Below are 15,163 nucleotides of genomic sequence, written 5' to 3'. Positions count from 1 at the left end.
CCACAGAGCCAGCCAAGGCAGAGGCCCACAGAAGGCAAGGGGCCCTTCTGGATGGTGTCCACCCACTCCTTGCTTTGCCCCGGACATACCTGCTTTCGGTCTGAATTCTGCTGTCTTGGTGCTACAGTGACTCTGAGAAGGAAGTGTGAGGCACAGCCTGCTTTGACCATGGCACACACATACGCCACTGAGGGGAACCAATGAGAACATATGTCTGTGAAAGTGACCCCGAGGACCAGGCTCGATGACACCTACTGCTTAGAAGTTGCTGCCTATTTTCCGAGGGCGCCGGTTTCAGGGGTCCGTCCAGGCTGGGTGTCTTCATCAGGCAGTTGTTCAGTTTCACTAAACACATGTCAGCCTGGCTGCTGCTTTTTCAAGACCTCTCTGTGCAGGGGAGCTTGGTAGCGGAGCAGCTGCACGCTGGGGTGCTAGCCATAAGCTCAGCAGTTTGAAACCACCGGCTGCTCTTCTGGGAGAGAGATGAGGCTCTGAAAGTCCCCAGACGGTCTCGATGGTAGTTGGCATGCCTGTACTTGATCAAACTGGTAACAGTACCTCGATGATTGGTAGGGAGCCTCAGAGGATAGGGAGTCTGTCTAATGAGGAAGATCAACTCAGAAAAGGCAGGCAGGGCACGCTGCACAAGTCTCAGCACGTCAACCTCGACACTGCCCTGCACGAGTAGAAAGGGTTGAACTGGTACATCTTCTGTGATGTATATGCCCCACCACCACCATCAAATAAGGGGCACGAAAAGACACATTGTGGACACAGAGACTTCGGGATGCAAAATAGGGACGCGTGCTGTTTTTGAATGACCAACATACATACACCTGTGTGCTTACTCGTGTGGCCTTAATGCTCCTGCCGGTCTCTGCGTACAGACCCACTAATTTAGCCAGAGGAAGATCAGCTATTTCGAGGGGGTTGGTGCCATAGAGGTTACTTGTTGGGCTCTTTGGTCCCACTGTTGGGCGCCCGGTCAGCAGTTTGAAACCACCAGCCACTCCACAGGAGAAAGACAGGGTTTTCTACTCCTGTCAAGAGTGAGTCTCAGAACCCCACAGGGGCAGTTCTCCCCTGTCCGACAGGGGCACTATGAGTCTGCCTGGACGCCATGGCAGTGCGTTTGGCTTTGGTCTTGGACTGCGGGGTCGACAATAGCCCCTGGCAACCACGTGTGTGTCGAAGTAGCCTTGTGGGCCACAGGGTTTTCAGGGATGCAGCTGAAGCAGATCACCGGGCTTTTCATCTGCACCACTTCTGGGTGGAACCATCAAACCTGGGAGTGGTCTTGGGGACACCCCTCACAGTTGGTCAGACACATGGAGGAGCATAAAAGTTGAGAATAGCTACTGGATGGATAGAGACAGATAGGTAAATGGGGTGGCTGGATGCGTGGATGAGCGAACCGTTGGATATACAGGTAAAGGATGCCGCGGGTGAATGGATAGGTGAAGGACGGGAAGCGTGGATGGGTAGATGGATGGGTGGATGGACGGACAGATGGATATCTAGATAGATAGGTGACGGGTTAGACAGATAGATGTGGGAAAAGATGGCCGGCTGGATGAATGACTGTGTTGCAGGGAGAGAGGAAAAAGTGGTCTTAATCTTCTGATGCTCCAAGTAAAGCCGAGAGTTTAACGACCTTTGGGATACTTCAAAGAGGCAAGACTAACTTATTTGTAACGAATGATCCATCCCTGGGCGAGCTTTGTTTGGCTGGAGGAGAATGAACATGATCACATGTCCAGGTGGGCACCTGGGGGGCTAACAGCAGGGCAGAGGGACAGTTGTAGGGTTGGCAGGGGTGGAGCAAGTGGGCAAAAGGATGCATTTTGGGCCCTGCATCGGTGGGAAGTGCTGGCAAACAGCACTGGAAGCTTCCTGAGGATGGAATGGGTTCTTTACTTTGGGGTTTCACCCCGTGAACATATTTCGTCTTGGCTTGAGATCTTTGGTTTTCCTCTCTAAGCACTTTGAGTTACATTCAAATCCACGGTTCTGGGGGAATCGTGGTCAGTTTTGCCCATCAGTGACCCCGAGCCCCCTCCCCTCCCAGAGTGTTTTCCTGAATAATGAACTCAACTTTGATCTCACAACTTTTCCCTAAGAATTTTCCTCCTTATTGAAAGGGGTGGGAGGTGTGTGAATGCTAACAGTCCTTTCTTATTGCTAACGAAGTGGAAGGAAGCGGAACCCAGGGGAGGAGGGACTGGATATAAAAAGGACACTGGAAAGTCATCGAAAACGCAGGAGAAAGGACACAAGATAATGAGAGCGTGGGGGCTTTGAAGGGCTAGCTGGTCACACAGGCACACGCTGCAGGTAGGAGACACATAGGGGCTGGCAGTCAGAGTTCGCATCTGGCCCGAAACCAATCCCTCCCACTGTGGCCTCAGTCTGCACGTGACAGATGGCTTGAGGTCACCTGTCTGTGGACTTCACTGGGTCATTGTGAGCAGCTACGATTGGGGACGTGCAAGCTGTAGTGTGTGGGGTGCGTGGGTGGCAGAATGCTGCTGTTGGGGCCCCAGGGGCAGGCCCGGGGTGGACTGGCCACGCTTCAAACCTCTCTAGCTTCTGAGAGTCCATATCTCGGTGCAAACATATGAATACACACACTCTCAAGCACAGATGCACACACAATTACAGACACACGTCCTCATGCAGACTGCTTCTCGTGTGTCTCTTCCCACACTCGATTCCCACACCACGTTCTCAATCACCTTCCCACACGCGTGAACTGGTTTACTCGCCACCTAACTCATCTCCCCTCACACACCTACCACTAATGACAAACCTCACACATGTATCGCCCACCTGCATGTATGTGATTTCTCACATGTTCCAGACTACTCCTCAAAAGCATACCCCTAAGTGGGTTCACCACCGTAACCCCTGGGTCTAGTGAAGCCACCCATTGCATGTGGACATTGGGGACATTTGAGAGTGCCCTCATCCCTGCTGCAGGGGACAAGAGAAGGGATCCATCGCCTCCCTGCTTCCGTCCAGGTCCAGGTCCTATGCACAGACAGCGGGGCAGAGGGAAGACTTCTGGTCTCACTCCAGGTTCATGCCTGTCCCTCCTGCAGCCAGCCCAGTGCTGGGCACACCGTGAACACTGGGTACCAATCACGGAGTGGGTGGAGGAAGGAGTATATGAAAAAGCGCTCACTACGGCTCGAAGGGCGGCTGCTGGAGCCCACCTGCTGCTCCATGGGAGAAGGTGAGATTGACTGCCTCTGTGCAGGGGAGCAGCCTGGGAGGCCCTATTCTGGAACTGATGGGGCGGTCATAGGGCTGTTTGTATTTTAACACAATCTCAGCACCTAGCGCAGGCCTCTCTCAATCGGTCTTTGTTTGCTTTTTGAAGTGGGGCAAATATGGGTGTAGCAATATTTCCCCTTGAAATGGTCTTCACATGTATAACTTAGCACTGTTGCGTGTACCTACGTGCGGGGCAGCTATCACCACCACCCATTCTCCAAGACTCTGAAGGAGGGAACTACCGAGGCTTGTAGGCCCAGTGCTGGGTGCAGAAGCGGCCTTGGATACACATCCGTAGTGGAAATAAATGAACCAGGCCCAGAATGTTCCAGAAAGCAGCCAAGTATCAGGGAGGGGTCCAGGCGCCACCCAATGAGGTCACCACAGCCCAGAGGCAGCGCCTCTTGAGTCTAGCCTCAGCTGAGGGGTGAACAGAAGCCTGAGGATTCAACGGATCCAGCCAGTCTCTAGGAGAGAGACACAACAAGTGCATGGGCCACCAAGCTTGCGGGGTGCTGCCCTCTGAGACAGGCACGCCCCCAGAAGGGCAGTCCTGGAAAGAGCAGTCGGTGTGAGCCCAGGACCAGCCATCAAGTAGGGTCCCACAGGCACACAGCAGGCCACGCAACGGTGCCCATGGGCACAGCCTCAGCCAGACACAAGGTCCCTCTGGCCCATGTGAGGGAGCTGCAGAGCACTGGGATTCAGGGACACCCCCTGCCCCCATGAGTCTGCTCCTAGGCCAATCACGCCCCCACCCAGCACATGCACATGAGCAGACACCCACCACGACTCCGCCCCCTTTCCCACCATCGGCCCCCAAATGTGGTGGTCTCTACCCTCAGGAGGCCAAGGCCACAGACCCTCTGTGGTACCACCGCGAGATGACCGAGGCTGTCCCCAGGGGCAGCCTTTCACAGATGATCATAACAGTGAGATTAGCTCATCCTTCATCAGCAACTCTTAATTGCCAAGGTCAGAGGTTAGTGAAGGGGCAACCCATAGAGGGGTGCTGGAAGCCCTACCTCTCTATGGCCCCCTGGTCAGGGAGTCCCCCATCTCTCCCCTGTGCAGGGACCTACTTTCCACGAGCAGCCAGCAGGGTCCAAACCTCTGTGAGGCTTGGGCCAGGAATCTCCTAGGCGGAGGCAGCACTCAGGGTCCCTGGGCTGTGAGACGGGAGCCCAGGCCACCCTCAGAGCCAGCAGGCCACTCCCTACAGAGATTCACGGCAGCTGGCCAGAAGGCGCCCCCCCACGCCTCGGTGTCCCTGGCACAGAAGGCCTGCTCCACTGGGTCAGTGGGGAGTCTTGGACCCGACACCTTAGCCCTGCTGACTACTCCCTCTCTCCCTGCTCAGATCTCTGCAGCGGCATACCCAAAGAGAAGGGCACCGGGCTGCCATTTGGTCCCCTCCGGCCCCCGTAAGGCAGAGGGGAAGGGGGCATGGATGCTGGGGGGGCCCCGTGAAGCCTTAGGAACACACTGCTCAAGGACCTCCCCCCCAACCTGGCCTGCTGGCCTGGGCAGTGGAGCCCCCACCGCTACTCACCGCTCCAGGAGGGTCCCCCCCGGCGTGGTGGCAGCTACCCCCTCTCAGGCGTTGGTCCCCATATGGCCAGGCCAGCGGCACTAATCAGCGCAGCGTGGTGCAGCCGAGAGGCTGGGGCTTAATTGACACCAGGTGGCCCCTCCCCAGGGGCAGGCTGGGAGGCGGCTCGTCAGCTGAGGCCGAGCCTGAGCCCAGGCAGGGGCTGCAACTGGGCCTGGTGTCTTGGGCTCCCCAGAGGGTGAGGGTCGCCAGCCCACTACTGGACACCCTTCCCCTGCTCGCCCACCAGTGTCCCCATCGCTAGGGGCCCTGGCTCCCCCAGGCTCTGACCTTTCTTTCATGCCAGAGCTGCTGCGGTGGTGGTGTGTGACCAGGAGGGAGGTAGCTCAGGTTTCCCCCCAGCTGGCAGCCAGGGCTGTGTGCTGGGGCTGCAGTGGCCAGACTGGGCAGCTGGGAGTGGAGGGGTCCAGGCGCCACTCAATGAGGTCACCACGCATCCCATGATTTTTATTGAACACTTACTATGTGCCAAGTCCTGCAAGATGCCCACCTGTATCCAGTATCCGTACCTAACCCAACCAGGCCCGACCTGATCTCACCAAATCAACCTGACCTAGCTAAACCAAAATTGACCTAAACAACAAAAGGCAAACCCAAACTTGCCATTCGGGTTGGTTTTAATTTAGGGTCATTGAACGTGTGTCCGAGTAGAATTCTGTCTGTATGGTAGGCTTTCGGCAGCTCCCCACTCCCTGCCCCGCTGCCCTGTGTGGCCATGTAGATCTGTGCTCCCCAGTTTCCGGGACTGGGACCTTTCAGAAGCAGATTGTCCAGCCTTGCCGCTGAAATGTCTCTGGCTGGATCTGACCCCCAACCTTTGGCTTAGGAGCTAAGTGCTTTGGGGCCACCCAGGAACGCCCCTACTAAGCCCTAGACTAAATAGGGGAGATATAGTGCGAATTCATGAACTTCCTTGCAGATGATGGGACCTGAGAAGCTGAGCAAAACCCACACAACCGACTGAGTGGTGGGACAAGCGGGTCAGCCCTGCGCCCAGCTGTCTGCCACCAGGGAGAGGAAGTCAGTCCTTAAGGTCCTGGGATCAGGCACCGAGTTGTTTGGTCTCTAAGGGTCAGGCTGCCTGGACGCCACGCCCACTGTTGAAGGCCAGCCTTCCCACCTGCCCGCGTGCCCTTGCTTGCCCTAGGACTCCACACGTGAGCCACAGTGTGGGGTCTGCAGAGCACAGACCCCGGGCTGCTCCTGCAGTGACCCCTGGAACAAGTCCCCCACCTACTCTGCTCCTTCCTTGATGCTGTAAGCCTGGGGCACCAAGTGAGAAAAGGGCTTTGTGGCTGGGATGCACGGGGGAGGGTAGTGGGGGCTAACAGCAGCCCCCTCTCTGCCTCAGTAACCCTTCGCAGATGCCTCCCAACTCTCACTGTCAGAAGCAGCTGGACCCAGCAGTTACGAGTGCACACGGGTTTTGCAATCCCATAGACCTGCTTTTGGGACTTCGCAACTAGACGCCCCCTACCCCCCGACCTTCAGAAGCTGCGTCACTGCCCCCAAGTCTCCGTTTCTCATCTCTAAAACTCCAGGGACTGTGAGTGGGCAGTCTATGAAATCGCGCCCGGTCCACATGGGTGAAGCACCTCCTGTGCACTTGGTGCTGCTCACTGTGCCGGGGACTTGATGGGAGTGGACACTGAGTTGGTCTCTGGCCCGGAAGTGGAGACAGACGATGAATGAGGACAAATCCATGAATGTATGACGTGTTGGACAAGCAGAAGTTGCTATGTTGTTACTGCTGGTATACTTGTTTCATGGAAGGCCTCATTGGGCACCTACTGTGTGCGAGGTCCTGCTTTAGGATCTGGGAGACAGCTGGGGCAACCCGAATGGAGCTGACACGTACCATCAGTGTCACTGCCAGCTGTCAGCAGGACAGGATTTCCCTGCCCCCGCCCATTTGTGCTTTCGGTTTCCTCCCTGGCTAAAAAGCCACCTGATCTGCTGGGGCCTATTCCCTTGGGGTGCCCCAAGGTGGAGTGGGGGATTCCAGAATGTTCCAAGGTCTACTCTTGAGTGACACTCAGGGCTTCCTTTCGGTCGGGTTGTGGGCAACCTGGTAGGCAGTTCATCCTCTGGCACAGACCCAGGCCCCACGTAGGCTGGGGGAAGCTGAGCCCGTGACTCAGCCTGCCTGGCTTGTCAGTCAGAGATGAGAAGAGAGCAGGCAGCTGGCTGGGCTGTCAGCACTGGAGCACCCGGAGCCAGGCCTGGGGCAGGTGCCCGGAGCGCAGACCAGGGCTTCAGGGTGACCAGGAAAGGGCTGTCTGAGCTCAGGTAACCACATACCAGTCTCGAGAATGTTCTAGTTAGATGATGATGCCCACGAGTAGCGTCTGCCCGCAGTGCCCTTTATAGTTCAGAGATGATTAACCCCTCTGACCCCGGGGTGGGGGGCTGGTCAGACATGTGACCCTGGACACAGATCTAACAGGGGGACTAAGACGTGCTGGGGAAACATCACTGGAGAAGGGCAAATGCAGGAAAGGAGGAGTCTGTTCAGGACACTCCCTTAAGAGGCCAATGGTTGGGCCCTGAGAGCAGCCATGGAGAGCACGCCGGCCTGACAGGCGTACATGACTCACGGCCATGCAAACAGCCTGCTGCTTCCAGTCCTGGCACTTCTAGAGGGGGGGGGGGGAATGGGACACAAAGCAAGAAGTGGCTTGCTGAGTTCATCGAGGTGTCCTTGGTGTTGGACATCTGGAAAATGGGTTCCAGAGGTCCACAGAGGCCCCCCTCCCCGCTATCCTCCCACTGTCAGGAGGAGTAGCAGCAGCTTAGATGGGCAGTGTGATTTGGGGACTTGTGAGTCCAATGGGTTGCCTTCATGCAGGATGCCCGGAGCTTTGGCTGGGCTCAAGGTTGATGTAGTTCAGGCACCACGGCTGCCTGCTCGTCTCCTCCGACCTGTTGCGCTGTGGCATTCCATTTTTCAGGGATCGCTGCAAGGATGTGGCTTCTAAACAGAATGGTGTGGGAGTGGGAATCCTGAAACTGTCACTTAGGAGCTAGTAAGAACCGTAGGGCTGTCAGCATGTGAAATACACACGCGGCAGCAGCGAAGGACAGTCATTGTTACCCTTGCAATCATCCGCTTGCCTCGTGTGCTTGATCTCAGGCAGCATTCTCTCCTTTTACGTGGACCCTTGGTAATCCACTGCAGGGGCCACACAGAACATGATTAAGGGGCTCATTAAGGAACTTAACCGGTTACAAAGCTGGTGAGAGATGCTCGGGATGCAGTTGTTCATCCAGGACATGTTAGAGAGTTCTTTCAGAGCTGCCAATAGATGCTCAAGGGAACTCAGCTCCAGCTCTGTGCATCAGAGAACCCAGTTCCCTGGATTAAGGGCCCAGAGGGTACCTACTCCAGTAAGCCTCAGCCCCAAAGAGTCTACTCCAGCTATGTGGGCTGGCAAACACAGCTTCCCAATTATGTGCCCGGAGCACCCTACTCCACCAGCCAGTCTTCTGCCCCAAAGCACTCTGTTTTACGTGTGCGGCGGGCTGGAGGCCCACAGCTCTGTCTCATGCTCTGGCTCCTGGTTGGTCTGCTGCTGCTCCTCTGGTACCAAAGCTGCCTTCCTGGTTCAAGGAGGTTCACTGGGCAGGGATCTCAGGGTCCAGAGGATGCACTTTACTCCAGGCTCTTGCTGGTAAGTGAGATCACCCCCCCCCCATCACATATCTCCACTGCTGCTCTCAGGGCCCCACTTGTGCTTCGCAGAAGTCTCATTTTATACCCAGCAGGGTAGTGCTCACAATGAACTCTCTTAGTAAGCACTCACGACTGAATCCCATCAGCACATCTCCCCACCTTCTCATACCCAGACACATCAGGAAAAGGTCGTTTGTGGGAGTAATGCAGACTTTGGCTAGGAGAGTCACATTAAATAAGTCACTGCCCCTGCACTTTATTAATGGCAATTATCAACAGTGCAGTGGTGTTAACATTATTTGTTTAAATGGCCATGATGACATAATTGTAATTATCAACAGCCCAGGTGTTGACAAATGAGGCAGAACAGGGTGTTCCTACCACAGAAGAGGATCTTGGGACTCAAGTGGACCACCAGCATGTTTAATGGCATGCCATCCTTGTAGGGTGGAAGGAGAAAGAAGAAATCAGCCCAGTCCTCAAGTAAGTGACTGGGAGGTTCTTCCTGGGGGTGGGGGTGGGGGTGGGTTGGTGTGTGTGTGTGTGTGTGTGTGTGTGTGTGTGACATGTACTCCAGGCTTACTGTGTGGGGTCACAGAGCTGGTGAGGCAAAGGGACAGGACTCATCCACAGGAATCTTGACTCCAAGGTTGATTTGGAACAAGACAGTCCTTGCAAATTAAAACAAATAAACAAACAAACAAATGATAAACAACAACTAAAAAGAACCCCAAAGTTGAATCTTATTTTGCTCTGCTCTTCCTAGGGAGAACGATGAGGCTTTCTACAGCCATAAACAGTACAGTGTTGGAAACCCGCAGCGGCAGTTCCACCTGTCTGATAAGGTTGCTCTGAGTCAGTCAGTCATGCTGACTTGATGGCAGTGAGCCTGTTCTTCCGAATTTAGAGGGTCCTTGTATTCACGTTCTTGGCTCTGGATGCTCTGTCACGCCCTTTGTGAGAAGAAATGGCATTATGACCTGACTGACCTGGCATTACAGAACTGGTGAGTACAGGTCTGGGCTGGTTGCTACGTTGTGCACATGGATTTGGTTTGGCAAATGGCAAGACAATTCCACATGAGCCGCAGGGGTCAAAGAAGGGTAGGGAGCCGAGAATTTCATAAAATACGGAGCAACTTGGAGAAATCCTGAGAACGGAAGGAACGCTGGATTCTTGTGAAATGAGGAGACTGGGCCTGCTCTGGGGATGCCAGCTGCAGACATTTCCATGAATCCTCTCTGACTTGACTTAAAAATATAAATTACCAAACATTATGAAAAACTTCTTAAGCCATCACAAAACACCCCGAGAGAATGAATTACTGGGCCTCAGAGCTCTCCAACATGGTCTCTGGGGGACACAATGGTCATCTGGTAGAACAGAGCGTGCTAAGGCAATGTCCCATAGCCTGCCTGCCTTGGTGAGTAGCGACTAGGGTGTTCAAGACTCAGGAGCAGCCCTTTCGGGTGCATCTCCCATTCACGGAGAACAAGGAGAAAAGACAATGAATGATGTAAGGGAAGAATTCATCCAAAGGATGAATGGACCACCTGAACCTCAGCTTTCATGATTCTAAGACAAGAAAAGTGGATCATGTCCAGTTACCACAATGAACGGCCCCGAACAGGATGGCACTAGGGTCCTGGGGAAGAGTGGGGGGAAAATGTGGAAGAGAATTCAAAATCACCAGAGAAAGGGCACAGTGGTCAGAGACAAGAGGGATCCCCAACACTATACCCCCTAGCCACTTTTCCGGCCTGGAACCGAACCCACCCCCAAGTTAGAATATCCAATCGCTTAAGATCGAAAGGACAGCACTGGCCCAAAGACAAAAGGGTTAGGATGAAGGAAGAATGGAAACAGGAAACACGGGGAGAAAGTGGGGTCGGTGATAGTACCCTGAAAGGATTGAAAAGGATGAATTGAAAACAAAGTGTGTGCACATCATTGGATGTAAAACGCATGGTCTGCTCTGCCAACCTTCATCTGACTCACAATTAAAAGGTTTTGAAAACCCAGTTGCCAATGAGTTGAGTCTGATTCAGGAAGACCCCTGTGTGTCGGGATAGAAGGACGCTCCATGGGGTTTTCAAAGGTAGATTGTTTTCCAGCCAGAGAAGACCAGGCCTTTTCCCCAAATTGGCTCTGGCCCACTAGCACCACTAACCTTCTGAGCAGCAGGAATGCATTCCCTATCTGTACCCTCCAGGAGCTAGCTGAAGCCCCTTAACAGTATCCAGTGTCTTCCTGCAAGTCTAGCCCAGAAATTTAAAAAATTCCCAGGGTACAAAACCTTTCCTAGGTGAGGGGAAACCACGTTGGCACCAAATCTCCCAGATCCCCAAAGTTCTCTGTACCAAGATCCATTGGGAGAACATACTTCACAAAGATAGTGGGGGTACATCCTACTTTGGTGTGTAGCGACTACATTGAACGGCTGTAAGCAGCCATCGAAGATGCGGCTATCCTGATCTGAATCAGCGGTCAGCAGTGGAAGCTGGGTATCGCCTAGTTCTGGCCTCTGGCTAGTCGGGGCTGTGCTTTGTGTGGTCCATTCATCAGCTCTTTGAACTAACTGTCCCCTTGACCCTTGGGTTTTTGGGCCTCTTCTTGGCTCCAGATAAGAAGAGACCCATCGTGGTAGCTTAGGTGTCACAGCCTTTCTTGTATTTTGAGTGTCTTCAACCCAGGGGGAGGGGCAGGGGCTCATCTTCCTGCAAGTCAAGACCCTGCTGTGATCCACGGGGGTTTCACTGGCTTATTTGGGAAGCAAATCGCCAGGTCTTTCTTCTTAGTCTCGGCCTGCCACTCTTCTACAACCTGCCTACCGTGGACGAACTCGCCGGTATCAGAAATACCAGAGCCACAACTTCCAGCTTCTCAGTACCAGAGAGGCCACCGCAGTCCGCCACACTGACAGACTTGATGATTGGTAACCAGTCATTCAGAGAATAACCATGAGCAGGGGTGGGGGGACATTAGAACTGACTGTGATGATGTAGATACAACTCCTTGAAAGGAGATTATACTACGTGAATATTATTATCAAGAAAGCGACTCACAAAACAAACTTAACCAATGGTTGCCAGGGGTGGAGAGAGAAGAGTGTTAGCTTCATGGGCATTGAGTTTATGTAAATTATGGAATAATTTGGAAAAAGATATCAGTAATGGTTGTACCACACAAAGAGCATCATCAATGGCACTGATTTTTATATATATAGCAGTTGAGTTGGAGAATGTTTTCTTGTGTATTTTTTTTGCCACAATTGGTAAAACAATGACATGAAGAACAATTTGTACAAGGAAGATGATTGTCTAAGATTGACTGTGGTGACGATTGTACAACTCTTCTTGATACGACTGAACTGTTGAATTGTGGGACATGTGCATGAAGGGCCAATAAAACTGTCAAAAAATTTAAAAACAACTTTTTCTTAAACTGGAGGGACTGTACTCTTGTTTTTGCTTGGTTATGATGTCCTTTGACAATGAATCAGTTGTCCTGAAGCTCCCCCGCCCCCCTCTTAGTGAATGGCCCCACACACTTGGACCATTAGGCTCCAGAGTCTTGTAAAGAGCCCAAGATTATTGTGTCTGTACCAGGGCTGTACAAAGAGCTCCTTGGGACACGAGTCCCCCAAGATACTCGGGGGCCAAATAACGGCCCCCGTGTACTAGAGCCCCCTCCGAGGGTCTGATACAGTTTTGTAAATCCCACAGCAAAGGGACCTGCCTGATGGAGCTTCACTAATGCTTCCTAGACTGCGACCACTGTCACCTTTCGCTTTTCTGACTCCACTCTCCAGTGGAGCAGCCTTGCTGGGACAGGTGGTTATAAACTGGGCTGCTATCCACAGGTCAGATGTTCAAACCCACTGACTGCTCCGCTGGAGGAAGACGAAGCTCCGCTCCTGTAAAGATTTCCAGTCTCAGACACCCACTGGGCCATTCTTCTCTGTCCCACAGGGCCGCTGTAAGCTGGAATCACCACAATAGCCCTGAGTTTGGCTTCTGGTTGGTTACTATCCTCCCACAAACGTACTTCTGAGAAACCCCAGGCCCAGGCTGATGTTGCTATCTTTGAGCCTACAGGAGCCTACATTTTCAGGCAGGATGGCATTTCAAATATGAGCTCCCCTAGTGATAAATGGGATTTTGGCGACTAACACCCCAATGTCTAACACTGGGGTCATGTAGAGCCCAGGGAGGGCAGGGGAGGCCTGGACTCCATGGAAACCCAGAGGCCAAGTTCCAGCAGCCCACCCCCGGGAGCAGAAACTCCAGAGGGGTCAGGAAGTCACCTGGTTCACACGCTAGAAATGCAAATGCCATATAAGGGCCAGCAGGTACCTGCCAGACCAGAAGGGAGTGGTGGCCCAGGTGGTGTAGGTCAAGTGGGGGAAAGAGAGAGAGAGAGAGAGAGAGAGAGAGAGAGAGAGAGAGAGAGAGAGAGAGAGAGAGCGAGCAAGCACAGTGTTCAGATTTGCACTTTCTGAAAGTGGGTGAGTGTGGATACAGGTGTGTGTATGTGAAAGTGAATGCATGCATGTCTGTGTGAACAGGTTTGTGTGAGCATGTGACTGGGAGTGTGTGTGTGTGTGACCCTGTATGAAATGTGACCCTGTGTGTATGAATTGATGTGACTGTATGCTTAAGAGACGGTGAGGGCGTGTGAGTATAAGAGTGTGAATTTACATGTTGATGTGTGACCACCTGTGAGATCCACGTGAGAACCTGTGTGGAGGTATGTAGCATGGGTGTGAAGGATTGTGTGCGCGTGTGGGCATGCACGAATGTGAGAATGTATATGTGGAGGTCAGCTCTGAGGGAGCAAGGCAGGGGCTTGACTCGGGCTTCAGTCTTCAGGGGCACAGGGCCCCGTGTACAGAGGGGCAGAGCTGAGGCTAGAGCGCCCCTATGCCTTCCCCCACCCCCATCCCACCTGCACAGACAGAACCTGCCTCCCCCAACATGGCTCTGGGTCAGATTTCAGGAATGAAGGTTCAGGGTGGAAAGGGAGGTATGACACCTCAGCTCCATGTGGGGCCCCTAAGTCTGACCGGAAACCCTAAGACCACACTGCCTTTAGGTCAAGGCCCCGATGCTAGGCTGTCACTTGAGGCCCTCCACGAATATCTCCCAGCTAAGCCCCAACCCCGCGTCTCTGAAAGCCGGAACTAAAGCCTACATCAAGGGTTTAATCTATACAACTTCACAATCATTTCCGTCAAGTAGTTTATGAAGCAGACACCATTAGGACCCCCATGTCACAGACGGGCAAACGGAGGCGTCCAGAGGTGAAGTCACCGGTCCCCGGTCACATAGCGGCTGAGTGGCTAACGCCTGGTACTCAAAGCCAAATCCAGTGCTCACAGCCTACATAGAGCCATGGAAAGGGGTGAGGGGGTGGGGTGGCGTGGCAGGCTCCAAGCATGCGCTCTCCATTCTAACAGTCTGGGTTTGGATCCTGCCTGTATGCTCGTCGCTGTGTGACCCTGGGCAAGTCATTTCACTTTTTTTCAGAGCCTTGATTGTTTCAGCTGTGTAATGGGAACAACTGACTATTTGCTTCAAATCACCGTGGTGGTGATTCACTGCAACAACAAAGGTTAATATGCACAGCGCGGGGCCAGAGACCAGGGTGGTGGGTGGGCTGCAGAGGGTCCCATATCTGAGGTTGGACAAGAAGTCACCCAGGTGACGGCAGGGGCTGAGAGGCCTTGTTCCTGCTTTCTGGGGAGCTGGGCAGCCTCATCTTCCTGTGACCCTGGTGACCAGTCACTCCCCCTCTCCCCACCAGCCTGTACATGGACATCAATGAGCTGTTCAGTTCCCATGACTGGCAGGGCCTCCCTCCCTCGGATCAACATCAGCTGTGCCTGATGGATGGTGGCCCTGCGGCCAGAGGGAACCACAAGCCAGAACTGGATCAACCAATCAGTTCTAAGCTCCAGGGGAAGATCCTTTGCTTGGAACTAGAGGGGTGGTGGGGAGGGAAGTTTTCCACATCAGCTCACCTCTCCTCCCCATTTTCCCACGGGTCCAGAGCTACATGTCAACTCAGGACTGGAAATGGCAGGGTTTACTGGGTGCTTTTCCTAGGACCTGGGAAAGCTTCTCCCAGTCCTAAGTGTCTGATCTGTCCTTACTCCTGACCATAGTGGGGGCGCTTCCAGGTGGGCTACACACCAGGTCTAGGTGGCAGAGCTTAGGACTGAACCTCAGTTCCCAAAGGAAAACTTTTTCCATTGGCATGGTAGTTACATAATCTATTGTCAATTGGAGACTTTTAAGAGTGAAGGAGTGGAGTCTTGCCTGCCAATCAGGTCACAGCTGGATGACATCATTTGAAGGCGTCATAGAGCGGGACACACGCACACTTGTCAGACATGCTTGCTGACAAGACACATGGAGCTACATGAGAGCCCTGGAGTTGGAGGAGCCACGTGGAGACCCCTGCCAGCATTGAGATGTTTCTACCGCCACTGGATCCACCAGACTGCCACCCACTGGCCTGTGATCTTCTTGTATTCAGCATCATTGTGTTTCATGAGTCTGAAGAGGACTTCATAGATTGGTATGGGACATATGGGCTAA

Source organism: Tenrec ecaudatus, chromosome 16 (genome assembly GCF_050624435.1).
Source record: "Tenrec ecaudatus isolate mTenEca1 chromosome 16, mTenEca1.hap1, whole genome shotgun sequence".
In the NCBI taxonomy this organism is placed as follows: domain Eukaryota; kingdom Metazoa; phylum Chordata; class Mammalia; order Afrosoricida; family Tenrecidae; genus Tenrec; species Tenrec ecaudatus.
Note: the sequence above shows the minus strand (reverse complement) of the source record.